Source organism: Ctenopharyngodon idella, chromosome 6, assembly GCF_019924925.1.
Source record: "Ctenopharyngodon idella isolate HZGC_01 chromosome 6, HZGC01, whole genome shotgun sequence".
Lineage (NCBI taxonomy): Eukaryota > Metazoa > Chordata > Actinopteri > Cypriniformes > Xenocyprididae > Ctenopharyngodon > Ctenopharyngodon idella.
Window position 1 is genome coordinate 29672347 of NC_067225.1, and position 25257 is coordinate 29697603.

At 36.1% G+C, this 25257-nt stretch overlaps 1 protein-coding gene across 3 annotated transcripts in view; it reads right to left on the bottom strand.

The window, feature by feature from the left end:
- raly (RALY heterogeneous nuclear ribonucleoprotein) overlaps positions 1-24254 on the bottom strand; it is an 89553-nt gene extending 65299 nt beyond the window's left edge. For 2 of the 3 annotated variants that reach the window (XM_051895978.1, XM_051895976.1), the window contains exons 1-2: positions 21106-21246; positions 16238-16322 (exon numbers count right to left, since the gene is read on the bottom strand). The gene's annotated coding sequence lies outside the window, so the exon portion shown is untranslated. Of the gene's footprint in view, positions 1-16237; positions 16323-21105; positions 21247-24235 lie in introns of those variants that run through there. The other variant, XM_051895977.1, reaches the window with a different exon arrangement.
- Between the last annotated feature and the right edge of the window lie 1003 nt (positions 24255-25257).

Here is a 25257-nt window from a genome sequence, read left to right on the forward strand (position 1 = left end):
ATATATATATATATATATATATATATATATATATACACACACACACACACACACACACACAGTCAAACCAAAAATTATTCAGATGTTTCTGATATTTTTGATATATTTTTACTAGTGGGTGCAGGACACTATAGTTCATTTATGTAAGTGAGGATAGCAAGATTCATATAGTGGACTACCAGTGAAACTGATAAAAATTTGGAACCAAAAATTATTCAGACACTTTGACCTGACCATGTTTTGCTTAAGTGTTATCTGACATAATTAAGATTCATTTTTTCTGACACAGTTTAACTCTGAGATCTTGTCATATTTTATTACCATTTTTTTTAAACTATAGTGAATAAACTGAATTAATGAATGAAATGTTCAAGGTGTCTGAATACATTTTGGTTTGACTGGGTATATATATATATATATATATAAAATTATATATGTAATTTAAAGGGGGTGATTTTAGGCATGCATCCACAATAAATATTCTTTTAAACTCACTATCACTATCTGTGTTTTTCTAAGCCAGTCCATTATTTTCCATTGTTTTTGGCTTCTTAGTGATCAATTCCAGGCCAAACTTTATTTCTCAGTACGCTGATCCTCCTCCACAGCTGAGTGATGAAAACTAGATCTTATTTTGCCAGAAGGTTATCCTTCCGGGCAGTTCAAAGGCCCCTCAAAATCTCCACATTACATTGACATGGCTGTGAAATCTTTAGTTTCACATCCCCACCTTGGGCAAAGAGATACAGCGAGCACAGCTGGACTTGGCCTAGTTAGTATTCCGCTTGACTGTAGGGTACAGCACTGGGGTTTATAGTGTTCTACTGACAGTAAAGGTCAGACCTCAATGGGCAAGCAATCTGTTAAGCCCTCTTCAACTGTGTACTGCACACACACACACTCACAAAGACTCACAAATACACACAGGGCAAGATTACATGACTTGGACCAGTTCCTCAGACACAATCACACTCTTCACTCACATACACAATAAGTCTCTCTCTCTCACTTGATCTACTGCTCACGCACAACCAGTATATGGGCATTTCCAACATTATGGACGTGACATTTGGAGTCAAAACTTGAAATATAAATTCTTGTAGAATGTATTCATTACCAATATTGAACCATCTGTTTATATTTTTCTAAACCCCTTACAACAGACATCAGAAAAATATCAGTCTATAAACATGTTTTATATTTTAGATGAGGGAAATACACACGTTACAGACATGACAAAAAAAAAAAAAGAGAGTTTTTGGGAGAAAACATATTTTGTAGACTTTCTGTGAATTACAGTGCACAAACCTTGTCCAACAAAAGACAACATTTAATAACATGTTTTTACTCCCACTTCACTTCATAACGACAGTTTAGCATACTTCTGTGAGATGATGTGGTTTCTTACACAGAATAAGGCAGTCGAGTGTTTATTAGTCATGTTTAATCAATCAAAGCGTTTCAATCTTCTGATTATTCAGCTACAGCAGCAATAGTATGATGCCCATAGGGATTTCCTGGAATGATGCGTGTTACGCAAGGGCATATTTGCAGTTTCTGCACAAGAGCGCCCTCTGGCTTTCAAATGGAGAAGCATTTACTACTGATCATAGAGCCGTACAGCTCCGACAAGCTGCGCATTAAATAATCAGAGCCTTTGCTAAATCGCGTGTGATAAAATTTGTGATAAATCACGATATATCGTGCATCCCTTATTATTTCAATTTTCATGTTCACATTTCAGAGGAAAAAAAACAGTGTTATGCTGTGTTCACAACGAACACGAATCGCGCGTCAAATTCGTGTCAGATGCGTCTAGTTGGACGCTTGAACATTTTAAAGTTAGACGCTTCAGACGCGTGTCAAATTCGCTCTATTCACGCGTCTAAACAAAGTGTGTTCAGACGTGAATTCGCGTCATGGGAGGGGCTTCCATCTCTTTCTGCACAGATCCTCTGAATAAACACATCATCTCGTCAGTTGGAAACTAGTAGCAGCAAATTAGCTGAATTGATATGCAAGAACTCAAAATAAAAAAGTTAATTAACTAAATATTTTATGTTAATTGCAATCAAAATGTATGAGTTAGCCAAGTCAGTACTTCAGGTTAGGAGCAATTAACATGCATGAGTACTACAAACTCAAAACTTGATAGTTCTGATTACTTACAATTGGGAACTCAACTGGTAACTGATTACCTCAAATTTTTTGAGTTAGCCCAACTTATTTGGGTTTACAGTGTAGATTATTTATACCATGTGATTATATAGCATGCATTCACGCCATCTCTCATGCTGTTAAGTGTAATCAGTCTCGGACCCGCATTAAAATAAATCTACACCAGTCTACATAAGAGACATTTGCAGCTGCAACTTAAAAATTGTATTTGACGCTTTTAAATGATCTAACTGCCACTCGAAATCATTGTTGATCATTAGTTGATCAAGATCATTTAAACGGGTGGCTGTCATTAAAAACTTGTTTTAATGACACATTTATTCAAACATACATTAAATAATTAAGATACAAAACAGGTAAGTAAATATATGCTGAATATAGACTATAACATCGTAAAAATATTTATAAAAATGCTTCTTTCTAGAGTTCAATTATAAATATATTAAATGTTTATCATATCAGAGTTCAAATTGTCAGTTTCCCCCACAATCCAAAAACATGCAAGTATAAGCTCTCGCACTTTATCTCTTGTTCTCATTTAGGCTATTCAAATACTGTAAGAACCTTTGCAGTTTTTGTGTAAAGATGTCAACGTTGTCAAAACAATCCATGAAAACTATTAAAAAAGTTGTATTATTCATGCCAGGCCAGTAGTTGGCGATGTCACTGTAAAGAAAAACTACACAACTAAAGACTGAACATGTAATACGCATGCGCATTTCATCACTGTTTTCACAAATTCACATTTTTGTAGTTTACACGGAGACGATAACGGTATCGTTTTAAAAAAATTGCACTTTGTAACCGGTTTCTGTCAGGACCGCTATCGTCAAATATGATTGATAATTGCATAGAGTTTTTATTGGTGGTATGGTTCTGTTCTGGGCAAGAACTCCCTGTGCATCCATGCAGCCTAGCATGGATAAGAGCAAGGAGAGCAGCAATAACCCCCCCTAGGGTAAACAGAACAGAACCAATATATGCAGATATCATTGATGTCAATAATTTAACATGTGCACATATTCAAGATTTAGTCTGATTCAGGGGAATCATAAGGCCAATCTTGACTGAAGAGAGGAGGAGCTGGGGATGGAGGAGGGTAATTAGCTCCTGAGAAATGCAATAGCTGCTGATAATACTGAGGACCTTATATACGGATGCTGTGATAGGCATCGTATTCCTATAGGTAGATGTGAGTCACCTGGGAGTCAGCTGATGCGAGCTTGACTGACGTGATCTGCCAGAACTGATGCTAACGCTTGATTTTCAAAAGTTTGAGTTTTTAGGCCCCCAAAACGCCACTGTCGTGTAAATGAACAGCTAAAACGCATAAAAAGTTTTCTGTTTTTAGTTGAAAACATTGTTGTGTAAACGGACCCTAAATTAATTTCTAAAATGTTATGATACTGTAAGCCTGAAACAGATCACAGCAATAGCCCTACACAGTATCAGTCATCAGCAACATGGAAACATGCGTACCGGTCATAGCTATGGCTATGCATATGATTTAATATGAAACGTCTTGTTTTTTTTGTTTTTTTTAAATTTTTGGCTAAAATGTAAGTCTGGGGGGTGTGGGTCACACATCAAAGGCCTTTGCAGTTTAGCTTAATTCTTTCAATATGGTTTGCTGTAGATAACGAACAGTATGATAGGTTCATTCAAATACCACAGAGAATATGATCTAAATGAAATGGGCCAATTAAATGTGCATAAACCAGCTTTTGTTTACATGTAATCTATGTTAGTACAACATACCTCATAATGTGATAGAAAATCACCACTGAATCTATGAAAGCGTAAAACATAATGTCATGGATAAATGCAAGCAAACCCTGCTTCCAAACAAACACACCAACATGCTCAAGACACTCACACGCAAAAACATTTCTAGATTGAGGATAAATACAAAATATCTGTATGCTATCTTTAAGCACACAAACAGCAGCAGTGAAGGGAAGATTCACTATTGTTAGTGTTCAGGCTTAATATACCTGTCAGATTATAAATCCAGCCAAACATTTCCACAGATTTACACTGAATGATACCAGACACATATCTAGATATCAGAATATGCCAAAGACTTGGCACTTTTGACTTAGACCAGTAACAGACCAGAACATCCAGCAGTGTGGAGGTGATTTCTGCATGGGTAAAGACTGCTCACATTGTCTTCAGAACATAAATGCACGAACATACACGCACACACAAAATGCATGTATTTCTTTTAAAATATAACAGTAAGTTGTAAAGAATAATCAGAGATGGATAATAAAGAAATCTTAATAAATAAAGATGTAAAGATGCCCCTGGAGTCTGTACCGTAACGGTTGCAGCTCATAGAAAACGCAGGATTGTAGATCAGTGTCGTGTGTCTCATGAAAGAAATGTTATACAAAAAGCCTATGATGTCCTTGAAATCTGCTCGTATAGAAAAACACACAGAATTCAATAAAAAGAGAAGACTGAAACTTCTACAGATGGGCTGAAAACATCTGATTGTTTGTATAAGATATTTAGCACATGTTTTCCATGACCACGACTGCTTTTCATTCACAAGTTAAATGCGTGTCACTCAGGGTATTTATCAGCCTAGAAATGAAAGGAAAATTGAGACAGATTGAGACTGGAGCTGAAAGCACATTCTGATGGAAAGAAGATGTATTGACTGCAAAAATACTATTTTTAATTAGCTTCTGTGTCGTGTTTTTTAGTAAAAACATTATATCTATAAAACAAGCTATATATCTTAATATATCATAATATGTCATTTTTAGATAAATTATGTTGGCAAAAAAAACAACAGCATTTTTCAAATGCTGACATATTTAAGGTCAGGTGAGCAACAGAAACAATCTAAAAATAAAAAAAGAAGGGATGTCTGAATTAGTAATTCTGTACAGTGCTGTCAGTCACATCTCGAAACATGTAAAAACACTATAAATACAAATAGCAAAAATTATAAAGTAAAATTAATGCAACATCAAGCAAAAACCTACCAACAGAGAACGCAAAAGTGACTTGGTGAGAATAACTAAAACTAGCAGAGATGTCACTAACCACTAAACAAAATATTAATGGCTTTTAAAACGAAACAGAAATTGTTGAATCAATAGTTCAGCCAAAAATGAAAGTGTAAATAATTCTGTCAACATTGTTTTTCCAAACCCATATGACTTTTTTTCTGACAATGAGGACATTTTTTTGGATGATCTGTTCCATTAAAATTAAGAATTTTTATACAACTGGATACAATCTGTACTCCAGTGTAGTGAATTAGATCAAAATCATTCATAACTCATAAAGATACAATTGGTAATGTCATTTTCAGTGCAGCTGTCATAACGGCAGTATGAACTGGTTGCGTGAGCGCTGTGAAGACTGATATATGCGCTCTGGCCTCTGAAATCCATTCAGTGAAACAGTCACATGGATTCTGACTTAAGAATTTAAGAATTAAGAATTCCTTAAGAGGTGTATGAGGCCGAAAGGGGGGGGGGGGGGGGGGGGGGGGGGGGATCTCTGCAAGCTGGTCGGCTGAACAAATCCAGTTTTAGCAATGAATGTGACATCCACGCGGCAATTCCATTTCCGACAGCCATATGGTGAGGGGACTATATACCTGCCTTTCCATCAAACATAATTGACAATAAAACACATAAAAGCCTACATAGAGTGCAGCAAGTTCAGTCTCTTATCAGCTGGTATGTACTTCCACATCTTGCTGAAGGAAAGTGCTAATTCTGACTCGCCAATCTAAAAATACTTCACCATCCACATTTCCGAACCCCTTGGCCTGTGACATTTTAGTGTCGGAACTTGCCACCGGGACTCGTCTGGATCACTCTGCCCCTCTAATCTGACACTAACTGTTTTTGAATATTCTAGCTGATCCAAACACTTGAAATTTGCTGAAAGGTCACTGGCACAAAGCTTCACACACTCTGTGTCAAGGTCACCCTAACTCTCTATTGGAAAACAAATGTCCAGATGTCAATTTGCATGTCCTGTTATTAAGATCTCATAGAGAACATCTCCTTCAAAGATCAATTCACTCTTAAAAATAAAAGTTCAGCAAAGACCTACTTAGCAGGAACAACTTTGGTCTTTCATATATCATGGAAGTCAAATTTAAAAAATTACTAAAAATAATATAATAAACTTGTAAAATAAAGTATAATACAACAAATCTACAAATAAAATCTAAAATAATAATAAAAACTATATATATTGCACATTTTTAGGATCATAAACATTCAATGGCAATTTTTTTCTCATTACTAATATATTACTCATATACAGTAACATATATATATATATATATATATATATATATATATATATAAATAATGTATGTAATATATATATTTTAGTACATATATACTCATTTCATATGTATATGTGTGTGTGTAATGAGAAATTATATATATATATATATATATATTTCAGTACATATATACTACATATTACTCAGTTCAGCAGCGGCAATCCACCTGTCACCTGAACTTTAAGGCTTAATATAATTTAAACGGATGAGTTATAAAATAATTCACCCCCCTCACAGTTGTCATGAAGGGCAAAATTAGCTATATAGACCAAAACCACAATTTGTACCAGGCTATAAACGTTTTTTTTTTTCCCCTGCTGTAAAGTTGGGCATTTTTAACATGGGGCTCAATGAGATTCTGCTCTCTTTTGGAGCCTGTCCCTAGCGGCCAGTCGATGAATTGCAGTTTAAGACACTTCCGTATTGGCTTCAAGAGAAGGTTGCCACTTGATTATATATATATATATTTATTATATTATACACATAGAGAGAAAGAGAGAGAGAGAGAGAGAGAGAGAGAGAGAGAGAGAGAGAGAGAGAGATTAAAAACATTCTGCAATGGCATCGTTGAGTAAAAACATTCTCCAGGCATCGCACTGTTAACCCTTTATTTTTAAGTGTGGGACTGAGATCTGAGGAGAAAAGCAACAAGGCACTGTTCTGAATCCATCAAAGATGTTGATTTCCATAGTCTTATTCAAATGTCTGACTCAGTTATCAAATTCATGCTCAAAAACAACGTGCACATACACGAAGATAAAGCTCCTCCAGGGCCTCTTGCTTCATTAGCAAAGCCAACTGTGGGCTTTCAGTTGACAGAGTTTATAAATGGGTCAAGATTGCATTTTTGACTTCACCCCAAGTTACAGGACAGTATGAAAGGCAGCAGTGATATCTCAATTGGAGCCACTGAAAAGGGTGTGAAGAATGACTAAAAGCGTCTGACATGAACAATTTTGCTCATTATTTTTCAAAGGTGTCTTCATACACACAGCGCCTATCAATTATGGTATCAAGACTATGTGCCAAGTCATCTCCAAGTGTCATTCAATGCTTGAAAGGTTCAGTAAAGGAACGCCTGACATCCTGACTTAAGGACTTAATTGAGCAACAGAAGGCTTGACAGGAGAAATGGGCAATGACATATCATCAGAGACAGTTGAACGAGACCGAGTGAAAACATCTGTAATTCATGCATTTCACAGCCATTTCAGAGCTTGCCAGAGATGTCTAGTACAGTTACTCTGGAGAAGCATCCATGGATAAATGTTGCAGGACCAGATTCACCAACCAAATGCTGGTTCTAAAATGTCTCGACATCTAAAATGGATATGTAATGTTTCAAATGCATGACATTTCCATGTCTATCAGGACTATCCACCTTCTTCAAGCTAAATGCAAATGAATGGTTTCCCTCAATGGAAGTTGTGAATCCAAAGTATATGCCCCAGATTTTTCCAAAGTTCCTCATGTTTGTGGTCCAATACGCGGCCCCTCTGGCTATCCAGTCCTGCAGGCTGAATTAGTTATTGGATACATCACACCATTAAAGAAGATTAACCAGGATTAGTGGAAACCCTTAGAGACACTCATTAAAAGAAGCTAAGTGTAAATGCTGTAGGGTACAAGATGTGCTAGCTGGATTACGCTCAGATTTATCACGGTAAAAGCCAGGCTGAAAATATGCTCCTCTGAGATGTGATGATTTTATGCAGAAACTTCCATCTCGCAAGTCTCACTCAAAAATGTATTCAAATAACAGCTGAGGATATCAAAGGGATACATCAAACTTTTAAAGATGCAGAAGTTATTTCATAAGGTGAAGGTTATTATTTGTAACCGCTGGTAATTAACTCAAGCAAGGAATGTAGAAAAATTTCATTAACATCTCATCTTTACATCTCTAAGCCTGTACAGCATTCAAAAGGCAGAGTGGCGGACAGACTCAAAGTCTTTTTCTTCAATAATCATATTAACATTTAACAAGAAATTCCCTTTGACTAGTTCTGAAGCTTTACCTTCAGCCATTTCATGCAAGCGGATATTGAATTTTAAAATCATTTTCATAAAAACTGAATTAAATTTAATTCCATCTATCTCATTCACTGTTCATTTTCATGTCATGGAAGGCTGTAGTACTAACCGTGAGCCTCATTTGCAAGGACACTTTTCAAGGAACCCCTCAGAATGGAGACCTCTAAGGGTCAAGTAACCAATTATCTATTCAAGAGGAAAAGAAAAGAATAATTACACCTAGAGACCATTTCTGCGCCCATAAAGCTCAGGACCTGTTCCAGGAACCAGAAACAATCAACACTTACATCTGTTTTTAAGTGATATCTCTAGACTCTTCCAAACTTTACCTTGCTAAAGTAAAAATTTAAGGTGAAAGTTGATAAGGTGAAAGTTGGCTTGTAAAAATACATTTGTTATGCAGTTAAAGTGAACTAGTGAAATAATCTGTAAAGCATATTTAAAGGAAAATATGCTACACAATAGTAATCAAAATAAATGCAAAAATGCTGCTCCATCAGAGCTGAACGCTTCTCTTGGGGACCTCTGGACCTCTATATAAAACAAAGATGCACTGCTTTAATTGATAGAGGAGCAGCTACACATGCCCCCGAACCAATGCTTATATTAACCAATCCATGAAGAAAATAAATCAACAAGTCTATCTAAGTAACAGCACTCAAGACAGCAGCAGATACACATGACTTGGACGTCTTAGCATTGACAAGGACAAAAGAGCTGAGCCCAAAGTAACACAATTATCTTCTTTTCTTTTCACCTTTTTCCGCTGCCATTAAGGGAGAATTAATTGACACATTATCTTCCCATTAAGTGGTGATTTCCCTATCAGATACAGCCACTAGTGATAACAGGACAGCAACACACACTCATTCATTCTCCTTCAGGATTACACGCTATACCTGAGGACAGAGGTAAATGTTTTTCTGCACTGATGTAATGTGCTATTCCTGAATCAATTTATGATTGGACTGCAGATGGCCAATTTACTCAAAATTACACATTTTATACTACCTGTGCATAATTGCACACATTTTGCAAATGTCGTGAAAAATAATGTGAACTACACCGGTCAGTCAAACCACATTTACTATGTCCTTGTCATGCATGTCTAAATGTATGGATAAAATATTAAAAATTCAACTTTTTTTTTTTTTTTTTTGATGAATGGAAATTAGTTAGGTTAATTCTATCACAATTACGTAAGTGAATATAGGGATGCATTTTTAATGTTTTAATTATTTTTTATACTATTTTAACAATGAATTTCACTACTCCGAATAAGTTGCCTTTTCTCTAATCAAAATGTTTCAAACAAAACATGTATTCTTGCAAACATTATTTTAGTTTTTACTGTGTTCTTGATATCTTAACAAAAACAAGTTCCTTCATAAATTTTTCTTGATATATTGTCTAATTAATAAAGACATAATATAAATTTAACTGACTGAATATTTTTGTATTATTAATGCCCTTTTACAAGATGTAATACAAGTCTCTGGTGTCCCCAGAATGTGTCTATGAAGTTTCAGCTCAAAATACCCCACAGACCATTTATTATAGTTTGTCAAATTTGCCCCATTTGTAAAATAAGAAAAAAAACACCACCACCAGTTTTGTGTGTGTCCCTTTAAATGCAAATGAGCTGCTGCTCCCGGCCCCCTTTCCAGAAGAGGGCGGAGCTTTAACAGCTCATGCTTCGATTGCTCAACAACAATTGTGCAAATCCAGCGTTGAATTGATTAAACTTTGAGAGTTGTAACTTTGCAGATGTTGTTTATGCTTTAACAGCAACATTGCACACTAACTAAATTTAAAAAAGTGAAATCATAATCAACCACCCCTTTAAAATTAATTATTTGAAGTTATATATATATATATATATATTCTTTAAATAATGCATTAATATAAATAATACAAAAATTCGCTCTAGACAAGCTTAGTCAATTAAACTTTATTAATTATAATATTTAAGTGTCTGAGCTTGACCAGATCATATTCCTGAAAGTCTGATATCCCATTTTAATGAAATACTTCCATAGATTACAACAACAACATATTAAATATTTATGAATTACAGACTTCAAAAGGTACTGCAGAAGAGGAATGACCCTGCAACCAGACAGAATACAACAAAGTCTGAGATCTGAAGGGACCAGGTTCATGTTGTTCCTGAAGAGAAGATATTTTAAAGCTCAATACGCGTCTCGTCTGATGAATATCCTGAAATGAATCTGTGTGCCAAAGACGGGGACTGAACATTGACACATCTTTTCTTACCCATGCACGACCACATAAGCAGCTCTTCTGGATGTGAGGCTTTCAAAGTTCTTTCTTCATCTGTGCATGTTGTTTGTTGGCAGAAACAAGCTGGCAAAAAAACTGAATTCCATGTGATGGAACGGTTTCTCTTGTAAATGATTCAAGGATCAGTCATGCCTGATTAGGCCTGAGCCAGAGATATTGGAGAAAATGGAGGGCTTGTGTACTCCTGAGCCCCGCTGAAGCTGACTGACAATAGTAGGCTATACCAACATGTTCGATACTGTAGACGGCAAAGCAAGCTTTTATTTGATGCGCAATAAAAGCTTGTAATGCTCCATTCTTTGCCAAATTGGTTCAGACAAGATGACACAATGAAGAGAAGAAAGGCATGATGGGATATGACTTGGGCTGTGCCAGCAAAAAGTCAATCAAAAACAGAAACTAAGACTCAGCATTGAAGCAGTCTTTTAACCTCTATAGAACATTATACACAAACTAACAAATTCCTTACTAAAATTAGTTTCACTTCCCTTTTAATCTTCCAGTGTAATAATACATAAATATATTTGCATATTTTTAAATATTTTTCATAATCTAAAAAATATATGTTATAGTCACATAGACAATAAGCTTCTCCAATAAGAGCTGAAAAGCAGCAGCGAGAAGCTAAAGGTCTTTGGCACGGAATGGCAAAAGTCTTGTCAGACGTCATATTGTAGCAGCAAAGGGTTCCTTCATTAATTCAAAAGCTTGACCCCGGGGGGTACGAGCAACGACTCATGAACTATAGAACCTGACACGAATGTGCACCACCAGAGCTTGGCAGAAATGCATTTACTAAATGCATCTCTATTGTAACACCCAAACTGTAATCACAGCTTTTAGCATTTATTAAATGTTATAAGCTACTGTTGCATGTTACTGCATTACTGTTGTGCATATACATTGTTTTGTTGCTCAGAGATTGCTCTTTTATAGCCCAGGAGACTTACTGCTTAAACTTAATTGAGTTTTCAGTTCATTCACTTTCATTAAAATATCAAATTTGTCTGATTATATTTGGAAGAAATAAAAATTTAAATAAATGAGCCCACAGTTAACATACAGTACATTAAGAGTAAGGAGCTAAACAATTGTGAATAGCATAGCTTAGATAGCTTGGTGAGAAATATTTGCGCTATATTTGAGATCTCTGACATTTGAGTGCAGACCATGCAGATTGTCACTGATCTCTTCTGAAACTCATGAGAAATAGCCTTTTTTCTGTAGAAAAAATAACAAAAAAACAGTAGACTTACAGTAAGCAAAGTAGAAAAAGAATAATGCTAATTACGTATTTAGACTTTAAACACAGAATGATATAATGTGAAAACATGTATTTTTGATACTGTATTTTGCTTCATTCAGTAAGTGCCAGCAAACACAAAGATGAAACACTTTGCAAGACAGGTTGACAATCTTTGTATAACTGCCACTGGCTGATAATGAGGTTTAGTTGAGGTTATTTTAAGCAGTAAATGCTGTGACACTCTCACACGCATCTCTAAGTGCTGTTATTTCAAGAAAATAGCTGAAGAGTACAAGATACTGTACTTCTGATGTCTTTGAGAACTTGAGTCGTACAGGGAGGTGCATTTTCCATCTCTTATCCACCGCAAAAAACAGAAACAAATAAGTTATTTGGTATTGAAATAATGTGAATATTACACAGGAATGCAGCAAATATTTGTGAAAATTATGTCCTTATTATAAAGTCTAACACTAGCAGCAATTCTCCTTAGGTGCCAGAATGTTTAATATTTCATTATAGAAATGTTTGTGTTTTGTGTGTTTCTTTTAGACAAGCTGGTGCAAAGAGTGAGAGATAGCGGGGGTACGGTGTCTGTGTAATACATCACTAAACACACACACACACACACACACACACACACACACACACACACACACACAAACACAGAGAGAGAGAGCACGAGGAAGCCTAAATTAACCCATAACTCATGGCAGAGGTCAGGCCTTCTTATATAGAAAATATTCCTTTCAGCAAATACTGCAGGAAAAGAACATTTATTATTGATAGAAAAACACCCAGCAATATATAATAAACAGATGACTTGGCTTAAAGCTCACTGGAATTTCATCCATCAAATAAATGTTCTCTTCATCTAGCAAAATTGACCACTGTCATGAGCTTTGTACAATGAACAAGACCACTTTTGTAAATAAGCCACAGGCTGGGGTTAAACTGAGCCAGACTGACAAATACCCCATATATATTATTTGTATATTGATCCATTTGAGTGAGTTTATTTAATTATGCTTTTTGGGGAGGGTTGTTCGTTTTCTAGCAAATATTTGTGGGGTACCCAAGTTCATTTTAATTCAAAAAGTGCCCTAATTTACTGTAAACACCCTATACGTACATCATAACAACAAAAGGCTTCAACATTTGGGGTCAGCAAGATATTTTTTTAAGGTTTTTGAGAGAAGTCTCTTCTGCCCACCAAGGCTGCATTTATTTGATCTAAAATGCCATAAACACAGTAATATTGTGAAATATTTTTTTCCCATTTGGATATATTTTAAAATATTTACATTTTAATATTTATATTTGAAAAAATACAAATAGATTTAATTTATTCATGTGATGGCAAACAATAGATATTATCAATATCAAACAATATCAATATTTTGCTGAATAAAAGTATTAATTTCTTTCTTAAAAAAAAAAAATCCTACTGAATCCAAACTTTTAAACAGAAGTAATTATGCTTTCGCCCACTTCCAAAATCCCAATTTAACCCTTGGCTGCGGCCCCCCATGTAGCGTTCCAAGGAAAGGCTTACTCATTTCCATGAAACACATCGGATATATTCACTGCGAGCTCATTTAGTTCTTACTTTAAAAAATGTGCTTTTACTGAACGCACATAATTGTGTCTGATTGGCAAAGCATGGGCCTAATTGCAGTCCTGGTGAGGCAGGTGATGGAAATAGCTCATGAAATTGACTTCAAAAGAAGTTCTTGTATTCCCTTCCGTAGATATGAATGAATTCTGACTGCTAATTTAACTTAAGTGAAGCAGTGTATGGCTTACTTTAGCCTCCCCTCTCTCTCTTAGTAAGCAGGATTTGCCATGCTCTCTGGCCAATGTTGCGGTCGATGTTTGACATATCTGAACGCATGAATAACATTTTCATGAAATTTTCACAGAGGTGAATCTATAATTCACGTGCCCTCTCTTAGCTGGTGCTGATTACAGAGAGATGCTGGAATCACTGCTGGGATCTGCTCACCGCATCTCCGCACATTGCACATTTACCATTCAAAACACTTTCATCAAGACCCTCGTTCCAGACATTCTTGTCTAAAACGCCAAACCGAGCCCGACCTTGTTGCAGTGCTTCCTCTAATTAATGTTCATTCAAGACTTTCATGCCAAACACATTTAGCTCAGTTCGTCTAAAAATACTCAGCCCACCCACATTCAAAACAAATTCGCAAATCATATTCTCAAAATTACAAGATTGTTTGCTGTTTAGTGACTGAATGAAGAGTGATTTTATATGCATGCATTGAAAAGATCAAATTTAATTACATACTACACAGATTTTATAAACGCAAAATCACATTCACAAACCCTTTCAGTTTGACTTAATATATGCAGTCTAGAAGTATAAGCATGCTGTATTATTAAAACAAAAGGACAACTTTATTGCTTAGAGGTTGCTCAGCTCAGAATATTAGGAATATTTCATTTTAGTATTAACTTTGTCTCAGAGATCTCTAAGGAGGAATAAAAAATAGACATAAATGAGACAACTGTTGACATACAGTAATACTAAAAAGCTATAAAATTAATGTGCATAGCATAGCTCAGACAATTTGGTCTTGAAAGTCTTGGTCTTGAAGATTGATTGCAGACTTTGGTATCTTGGCAAATCTGAGCACTCACTATGAACCCTTATGAAACTCTAGAGGAGACTTTAGATGTGAGACTTTAGATGAGAACTTCTACAAGGAAGGAAACTTTAGCAAACTCGCCATTTGCACTGCCTTTAATCTCTGTCTGCTGTTCAGGTAAAACAACTGAGATATTAGAGATCTCATTTGTGATATTTCTTTCCTTATGCCTTGGCTATTAAACTTTAAAGGTGCTGTAAGCAATGTTTTTAATACCACATATAAAATGTGTTGTACTGTATCTGAGGGATATCACTGAAATAGGTGTCCTGAGAAATTACACCAGTCTCTGTGACTGCCCTATAGGCTTTGCAAAGAGCATAAAAAGTTATGTTGTGGGTCACGCTTTTTCTTTTTCTTTTTTTGCCATTTAGAAACAACGTCTGTGAATCATTTTGTGCATTCTGGTTTTCTGATATTCAACACCTTTAACATTTTAATGCTTTCAAATCTGACAAACCAAATTAGATCACAAGAGTGATAAACCAATGATGGAAGACCTACTGAAATCAACAGCTCAACACAGACTAAAGAAATCAACTAACCACTAAAAGTTCCATCAAACCAGTTTTTAGCAGTTTTATGTCTCTTAAAGGGGACACATTTTGCCTTTTTACAAAGTCTTGATTTTGTTTTCGGGCTCTACTAGAATAGCTTTTCATGCTTAATTGTTCAGAAAAAATTATTTTTCACATATTTTACATTGTTGCAGCACCTCTCTTCCCTGTATGTCAGTAACGCTCTGTTTAGTTCTGGCCCCACCTTCCGAAAAGCACAATGTGCTCTGATTGGTCGCCTGGACCAGTGTGTTGTCATAGGTCAGCCACTTTGAGTGTGTTTTGGAAATGTTACACCCCTTACCACAAATGCATTAGATCCATAGTGGAAAAAACTGTGTCTCTTGGACATAGTAACAACACACTACTAATGCAACTATCAGGCCTCGCCCTTTATTTAGCGTATGCCTTTGGTGGGAATTATTTAAATGAGGAATATTGTGATGTGTATGTTCCCAGAAGAAAACAATCAAGATGTTTCAGGGAGTTCATAAACAGTGCTTACTGGTATAAAGAATAATTCCCTTTGGGCTGACTTTGTGCTTTGCAACATTTTCATGCTCAAACAGCAACATTAAAGTAGGTTGAAAATGTAAAAAAAGGCATAATACGTCCTCTTTAAAAATGTATAATGATCATAAACATCCATCTAGTGCATGTCTACATAGAAAAACAATTAAAAATCAGCGCAAAAATTCATTCTGTGTGAACAGGCCCTTACAATATGTGTAAAAACCTGCAGTGGCTTTAAAATCCCCTCTCAGTTTTTGCATGCTGCTTTGGGCCCAATGAGAGTTCTGCACAAAAGCCCTGTTAACATTTGTCAGTAAATGCTGAACTTTAACACCTCCACTCAGATCAAACAGAGCTAAGTCTATGTTTGTAGAGACTCAGGCTTGGGAACCGAAGTTGCACGTACCTCTCAGATCTCTTCTGTGACCAGGGGATGAATGTGGATGTGCTGCCTTTTCCCAGCGCTAGTGACCTGGAGTGTGTGAGGGATCCTGCGGTTCAAAACAAAGCAAATACTTTTAGTAGCATGATTTCAGCAGCTGAACATGAGAACACAAGAATAATACTACATTTTTAGTTAAAAAAAATAGCAGTGCCTTATTGTGCAGACCTTAATGCATCAATGTTGTGGGTGGTTACCAGGGTGTTGCTATGCAGTTGCTAGGGTTTTCTGAATGGTTACTTATTAGCAAAAGAGCATATCAATGTGAGTCTATGGCAGGGGTATCCAATCGTGTTCCCAGAGGGCCACTGTCCTGCAGAATTTAGCTTTAACCCCAATTAAACACCTGAACCAGCTAATCAAAGTCTTACTAGGCATAAACTTCCAGGCAGGTTTGTTGAGGCAAGTTGGGGCTAAACTACGGGACAGTGACCCTCCAGGAGCAGGTTTGGATACCCCTGGCAAGCCAGAAAATCGCAAGCCAGATCACTAAAAAAGTACAAGCTGCATGATTTGAGTCATCATTCATCTCTGTAACACAGTGCAGAATGTGGATTTAAATAGTTATGGTACAAGGGATTGTAACAATAAGGCATGATGAAATTTATTTTCCAGTTCACAAGCAATTTTACTTTTACTATGGAATTTTCCATTGAAAAAACATCACATTTTCATTCCAATGTCTCTATTTTGACCCTTGAAGATTCCTCTTACGTAGTCACACCTAATGGAAACTTCCATTGACAGCATAACTCAAGAGTAACTTGAGATATTCCATCATTTCAATCATGAAGATGCTGACAAACATAAGCCTGTTTCACATCAAGGCCAGCCAAATGTAGACTCAAGCGGAGGACGATCAATCTGAGCACAGTTCTGATGTTTAATTCTGAATGTGTCGCAGGGGCTTTATCGTGGGATTAGTTGTTTGGGTGGCGGCAGCCACTGACATTTGAGGAGCATTCCAGTCATACAATATCCCATGTGCTCAGCCACTGCCCCCTGCTGCAATAAGCACTGACACAGTCACGCCACGCATCCTTCCCAAAACATCAGTCAGTAACATTAACTGAAAAAGAAATGTTAGGCGACATCAAACACTGAAGCTGAAATGACAAATATTTAGAATCAAATGGTCTAATTGTTTAATAAATAAATCAATAAAAACACATTGTGGTTGGCAGAACTTTACCATAAAAACACAGTGGTGATGTTACAAATATTAGAGGATGGCATTTTGGTGACTATATACAGTATTTTAGCATTAGATTATAGAACGTTATGTAATATACAAACCACTTGAGCTTAAAATCAGTAAGTTATTGTAATAACAAACACAAACATTATTGGAACAATGCAATAAACTTTAACTAAACATAAAATGCACATAAAACACTCAAATGTATAGCCAATTTATCATAAGTAAATCTTTTTAAATAAAACCCAAACAAAAGTGATGTTTCATGCAGGGAAATTAGAACACAATTATTTTTTTTACATTAATTCTAACACAACAACAACATTTTAACACTATTTTACCATAAAAGCATACATAAAACAATGCCTTGTTAAATACACTTTCCCCTTAAATTATGTATAATAGATTATATATACAACATTTTACAGCAAAATGACATGTATTGTTTTTTACAATATAACAGCACCCCCCAATATATATGGTAACATAAGTAGTTAACAGGTTTTTACTGTAGCATTTTTGCTTTCTTTTTCTGTTAAAATTACATGCATTTTTTACAATGTGATAGGAAAACGGTACTGGCAGTAATGGTTTACATCCACATACAACTACAGGAGCACTATGGGGTGTGTGTGTGTGTGTGTGTGTGTGTGTTGGTTTATGTGGGTGAAATAACGAGGTTGTGATTTCCTCTGACTGGCTGACTGAATTCATTACACATCACAGAGACCTAGAGTGTGTTACCAGCACAACTGCCAATTTACTCATAAAACTTTCATGTACATGTAATCTAAATTTCTAATACATTATGTGCTTGATTTTTGATTTGACAGAACTAATTAATTAGTCTGATAATCTTTTTTTAATTTTTGATATTTCAAAAATATGAGTACGGCCAGAATGTGAAAAAGTTTGAAAACATAAAAAAAACCCATGAGACTTTAATATTCCTGACATTTAGCTGGCTTAAAGTAATTTTTGCCACTGGCTTTTGATGGAAGAAAAATGTATAATGACTAATAAAATCTGAACTTTTCACTACAAAGCTGCAAGCTAATCCAAATATATACAACTGCTATGTCAATGTCCCATCAGTGGTGCTGCTAACTACTTAAAGCAGGGTTATTTAGTATCTTAAACATTGGGTATAGTCACAAGACAAAGCATATGACCTTAACAATATAAAGTACATTTCTAGAATTTGAGAAATAATTAATAGCAATAGAAGACCACCTTCTGACAAGTGTGAACACACACAAATGTGAAGTTTCTGAATAAATCACTAATCAGTAAATTGTTAAAAATTGGTACTAGTGCTTTTTGCATTATTTTCTCCCTGGATTCATCACTTCTACTATTTTGAATAAGCTGCTGTGGATAAAAATCTAAATAGTGTATATATATATATATATACACACACACACACACACACACACACACAAACATATTTTACTATATTTCAAACATTTAAACTCTGTGAATTTTGTCTTAATGTGTAGGCTTTAATTTAAATTGAAGGCATGAACTCATTTTATTAAAGCCTCATTTTTCGTGCTGGCGCTTCTCTCTGTTATTTGAATTCAGTACCTGTAAGTAGTCAACTTGAGTTGGCTGTCCTTGAGGTAAGCAACTAATGCCCTAGATAAACTAAACGGCAGTTCAAGCAGAGAAAGTCCATAATGGACCAACCAAACCAACAAAAATCACCCCCCCCAAAAAAAAACTACACGCTCACATCTCTGCCTTAAAGGAATATTCTGTTATTTACAACTTAATGACAAAGACGTTAACTTGTGCATAACCCGGAATATTCCTATAATGCCATGACAACATACATATAAAAGTGTTTAAAGGACTCTATTATAAACAAAAATAGAAGTGCATCAATAGGAAGTCATGAGCAATACAAAGCATTACTGTAGAAAAAAGTGAACAAATGGCTTAAAGTGCTTCACTGTGTTTGGAAGGTCAAACCATATGCTTTTTTTTTTAAATACTAAACCGTGTGGCAAAAAAAAAAAAAAAAAAAACCCTACAAAAAAAAAAACAAACAAACCTGGATTCATGCAATAATGGACCTCCAAATAAAGTCTTGTGGCAGCTGAAGTGGCAGCGTGGGCAGAAATATGACTTATATCCTCAACATTTTTTGTTCTCTATCATACGTCTATCACATTTTTACAAGTGTTTAGTTATGCTCCTTTAGGCCGAACATGACAAACAAACATACCTTAGTTCTGAATATATACATATTTTTATTTTAGTTCAGGGACATTGCATTTCAAATCAAGTCGTTGCACATCACAAATCTTTATCAATCCAGTTACATCTTCTACAGATCAAACTGTTGCACTTGTAATTAGATGCAATTAAAAAGCTACAGCTGACTTGCAAGAATCTTGTACAAGGTAAAACAAGGTGGCCTGTCTAGACTACATTTTTGGGATCGTATAGTATGTTTCCAGTCAGCTGTGCACTGCTGCACATGCCTATGATGCCCCAAAATGCTGCCTATGTAGACAGCTCACTATGTTTTGAGACACAGCCAGAAAACCACAGAAGCAATTTCACAACATGCTTGAAGGGTCATTCCACAAATAGGGTGTCTTTGGTGTCCCTACTGCTAATATATGTAAACCATGTCTTTAACAATGACACCACCTTTTAATATGCGTTATTACAGTATATGCATTTTCCTAACACATCAACAAAATCCAGACCAGCTAGTTTCCCCATATTCTTTTATAGGCTATATAAATGTAACACTGAATATTTGTAGAAATATCAGCATAAAAACTTAAAATATGTCACTTTTATAAAAGCATTCAGTAATTAAAGTTTATACCAGCATACATGAACAACTTAAAAAACAGACAGATCTTGGGAAAAGACATTTACTTTTATCAGCTTTTTTAAAAGGGAAAAAGCACACATTTCATGGAATGTCCCTGGAAAACAGACCTCAATAAATTAAATCAAGTCAACGTATTTGCGCAGCATGTCCACATCTGCGGTAGAATAACATGGATAACTGCTGTAGAATAGCAGGTGTAGGGGGTGTTATTCAACAGTCCAGACGTGTTTAAATGTTCGCAGAGATCTGCAGTGGAGGAGTCGCGCGCTGCATTGACACGCGCTCCAAAACACACTGACATCACATCAGTCCACACAGAAAAAATATATAATTTTGATCTATTTAAAAAAAAAAAAAAAAAAAAAAATCGCTCCACAAATTTGAAACATAACTGTTCTCTCAAAACTGAGAAAATAAAAAAATAAGAAAAATGTTCTCATTGAAGTAATTCGTCAGGAACAGCATGTAAACGTCCAACTGATAAATACAAAGAACGAAAGAAAAAAAAAAATATTCAAAAGCAAAACAAAATCGTGTCCAGCACTTGCTCCTATACAGGATATTGTACAAAATAAAGAAACGAATACACTCAAGAGTTGATTAATGTTAACCAAAGTTAACCAAAACCTGACGTTCCCCCTCTCAAGAAGGTAAAACGTTAAAAACCGGCTGTCAGTTGAATTCAGAAGAAGAACAAAATTCAAGCACTTCTCAAATCAAAAGAGGACGTAGAAAAGAGGTAAAGATGAAGAAAAGAGAAAATTAAAAGAAAGTACTCACCGGTGAAAATGTCAGAGAGTAAAAATGTTGAAAGAGCAACAAGAGCTAGTGAGTGAGGAGGAGCTGTCAGCGGCGCAGTGACTGGGTGAAGCAGCGGTTCAACAGTATAAACAGCGCTGGTGTGGAGCAAACCATTGCAACTGCGCAGGGGGAGACACATCATGTAGCCTATCTACTTAAAGGTGCACTCAGTAATTTTGTAATTAAACTTAGTCATTTGCTAATTAAAAAGTTTTACACGTAAGTAATGAACAGTATGTTGATAAATAGCATTAAAATTATATTTACAAACATGAGATGAAGAGTCCAGTCACAGCCTTATAGAAAAAGCTGTTTTTTATTGAAACGTGAAATATACAACCTTTTTGGTGACAGGCATAAAATAGTACAAATATAAGACAGTTCAAAAGGTTCCACAGCCTTTTGATAGGCCTATATTTAAAAAAGAACATTCATAGAGTCTTATGTCCTTTATAGTTTTTCCTGATGGTTGTTGGATCTGGGTAAGAAGAAAGTAATATATAGTTTTACACTACTTGTAGCTGTTTTATTCTACATGTTCAGCTGACATCACATGACTAGAAAGGTAATAATGTCAAGTATTCCTATAGTGCTTCTATCCAGTGACCCTACAAACATATTACATTTATACCTAATGTCAGAAGCGCCTCAGTTCAGCACCATGATGTGCAGCCTACATGTTGTGTAGTGGTTGTCCATACAACCCAAGTACAATTTTAATTTATGGTTCAGAACCGTCGTAAAAAAAAATCACTGTGACAACCTTCAGACAATAATGTCAACCATTTCAGCATGTTGTCACAATGTTGTAGCAACATTCTGTGTTTGCTGGGTTTTTATAAATACTATGTGAAATAACCATAACTATGTTTAGAATAGCATGCTGATATACCACTATTTCTGCAGAAAAGAAATTGCATAGTATGACATTTCTTTTCTGCAGAAATAGTACTATATCATATTTTTTTCCTATGAGGTTTTTCGATTTATGTGTAAAATAAAGACTGTGGTAAACATAACTTGACTATACTTTGATGTTTTGTTCTACAACGTAAATTACACACCCATAGCAAAAACGCACAGTTATGTTAATTTTTATAATGTAAGTTTTTAATAAGTAACTAAATAAGACAGCTTGGGGTGTGAGTGTGTACAGTGTACATTGTAGAACAAAACGCCAAAGTATAGTCAAGTTATGTTTACCACAGGCTTTATTTTACTCATAAATTGAATAAATCCATTATAAAACCCCATAGGAAAATCTCGAAGGAACCAGCGGTGAATTAGACTTCCGGGTTCTGACGTCATACCTGCACCGTTCTATTGTCTTATATGTAACTTTGAGAGGGACACTTAGGGTGTTTTTTAACACCTGTAGATCGATTGCATTGTTCTGAAACAGGGACTTAATTTGTTACAATGTTGCCTTTTCTTCTTTGTCCGGTTCGCTTTCACAAGGCAATATTTCAAAGCGTACCAAAATGTGTTTATGCAAGTCACATGCGTGTACAACTGTCCTCTTTTAGGTCAGAGTTTCCTCTGCATCATCCATCAAGATTATTGACAAGTTCACTTCATGAGCTTATTGTGGCTTTTTTTAACTGTCGAGACACATGCAAACACTATACAAATATGTAGCCGTCATTCCCACTGTTAAATTATATACAACATTCGTATTAATTCAAGCGCGATCTCTCTGTATCTCCCAGCACTGTCTAATAGACTAACTGTGTCGAGACACAAACACTATACGAATGTTACAATGCAGCAGAGCGGGAATCAAGGCTTTGTCGGGACCACATTCTTGAAACAACATTTTAAGACGAAAAGGTGCTCTTTGGTTTTTAACTGCAGTAACTAATGTGCTCACTCACAGAATCAGACACTGCTGCATTTTTTATAACACATTTCCCGTTATGAAATATGATATCTTTTGGTCTGTTGGGTTGGATTGCTTTCACACCACAAGTGAACCGCCCCAGAGTTTGTTTGCAATCAGGCCGAGACCACCTCGTTCAGGCGATTGCCGTGTTCACATATGCTTAAACGAACCGAACCAAGGGAGAAAACGCACCACGTTCCGGAACAAACGCTCTGGTGTGAAAACACCCTTAAACGTAACCAGACCTTTAGACTGAAGACTCTATGCCGTGAATTTCACATACTTTTGAAAATCCAGCGTTTAGTTGGTCCTCTCATTGTGACAGCTTTCTTCTTCCATGAGGGGGTTTGGCATCACAGCAGCTTCTGGGGCACCATTGACTTCCATAGTATTTATTTTTCCTACTATGGAAGTCAACGGTGCCCCAAAGTGGCCTGGTTACAAACTTTCTTCAAAATATCTTCCTTTGTGTTCAACAGAACAAAGAAATTCATACAGGTTTGGAACAACTTGAGGGTGAGTAAATGACAGAATTTTCATTTTTGGGTGAACTATCCCTTTAAGCCAACAGTCCGTGGCCGTGACCTGAGACTAAAGGACACTAGGTAAAAAATTTCAATTGATAGCAATATCAGATTACAAAATTTGTTGGACTATTTACACATCAAATATCTTGAGAGATTAAAAACTGTATTCATATCTATTATATAGTTTCTTAGGAAAAAATATATATCAAAAGTTCACACCACACACACACACACACACACACACACACACACACACAGGCAGTCAGGCCTCTGTCAAAGATGTGAGACAATGCCAGAAAGCGACACTTAGGGCAAGGATTACCAAGATGTTTTTCTCTGGTATTTACCATATCTCCATGGGGCTTATGCGCCCATTTCACATCTATGTTTTGTTTACGTTGTGATGGAGACATCATACTATGTGCAAGCAACAGCTTAGCCTAGAGCCCAGAGCTACAAGATAAAATTAAACTGAAAGCTTGAGATTTTAATTCAGTTCCTCAGAGGGAAAATTTATCAGGGCAAACAAATATAGATATGCCACTATTAATGATAACACGGGAGGTGAGAGGCATAGGTGACACTTCGAGGGAGTGTGGGAGTAAAAAACGGGAACTGCAAAGGGGCGACAGAGTAGAAAAGAAAATGGAAAGGCAGTAAGTGAGAAAACAACTGAGTGAGGATTTAGGAAACAACCTACCAAAACAGAAGAGCAGCGGAGAGGGAAAATCCAACCATCAATAACGCACATTAGTCCTTGCACATCTGCTCCAGTTGAAACTCCTCCAAATTCACAGCTTCACACCATCCCTTGAGAGTTTAACTCTCTCCATAGTGCTCTCAAGATTTGTTGAATCCTGTTAACGGGGGGAAAATTCACTGAAGAAGAGTCATCCTATTAAAATGACTGGTTGAGACAAAAGACTGGATATCTGTGTGGATTTGTCGCACTGTGATTTGCTTATTTAAAACTCGCTGCAAAAGAAACAGAAGCTAAATGCCACACAGGTCCTCTGAGAAAACACCACAACAGTATCAAAAAGAGCCTAGATTTTATGCTCGCCTGTAAGAGGGCTGAGAGAAACCATTATAGAACAAAGACAAAAAAGGAGCCTTGGAATTTCGGCTAACATGTTTGCAACTTCTTTCTTTCCAGTCAGTCATTAGTCACAAAGGCAATTCTGTTGCTGTGGCAGTATTTCAAAAGCAACAACTTAGGTAACACAAAAACCTGAGCTGGTGGTAGCCCAAGATAGCCTGTAACTCAGCCTGAAGGCCAGAATCATAAATATACAGTGTTTGGGTGAGGATGTTTGACATTTTTGCAGTGAAATAAATGGTTCACATTGGGTGTATTACTCATTCTACTGAATATTACAGGCTAAAAGAGGTCTGGACTGTCAAAACCCTGACAGCCATACTTCCTCTTACGTTGTTCTTGCTTAAAAAATCAGGTGGAAATATCCAATGCTAATTTGGTTGTTTTATTTAACTCGTCATCCAGAGGTAATTATGTAGAGCGATGGCCGGCCGTTAACTAATACAGCCCCTCATTGACTGTAAACATATTGATGAATCAGGAGTCTCAATAATTCTTTGACGCTGCACTGAACACCTAAAGTCAACATCGAGGGACCTTTTAAAATGAGGACAATCCTGGGCATGTACAAAAAGGAAAGGTCAGATGATGCCATGGCACCGGAGATCATGTGTTAACACATC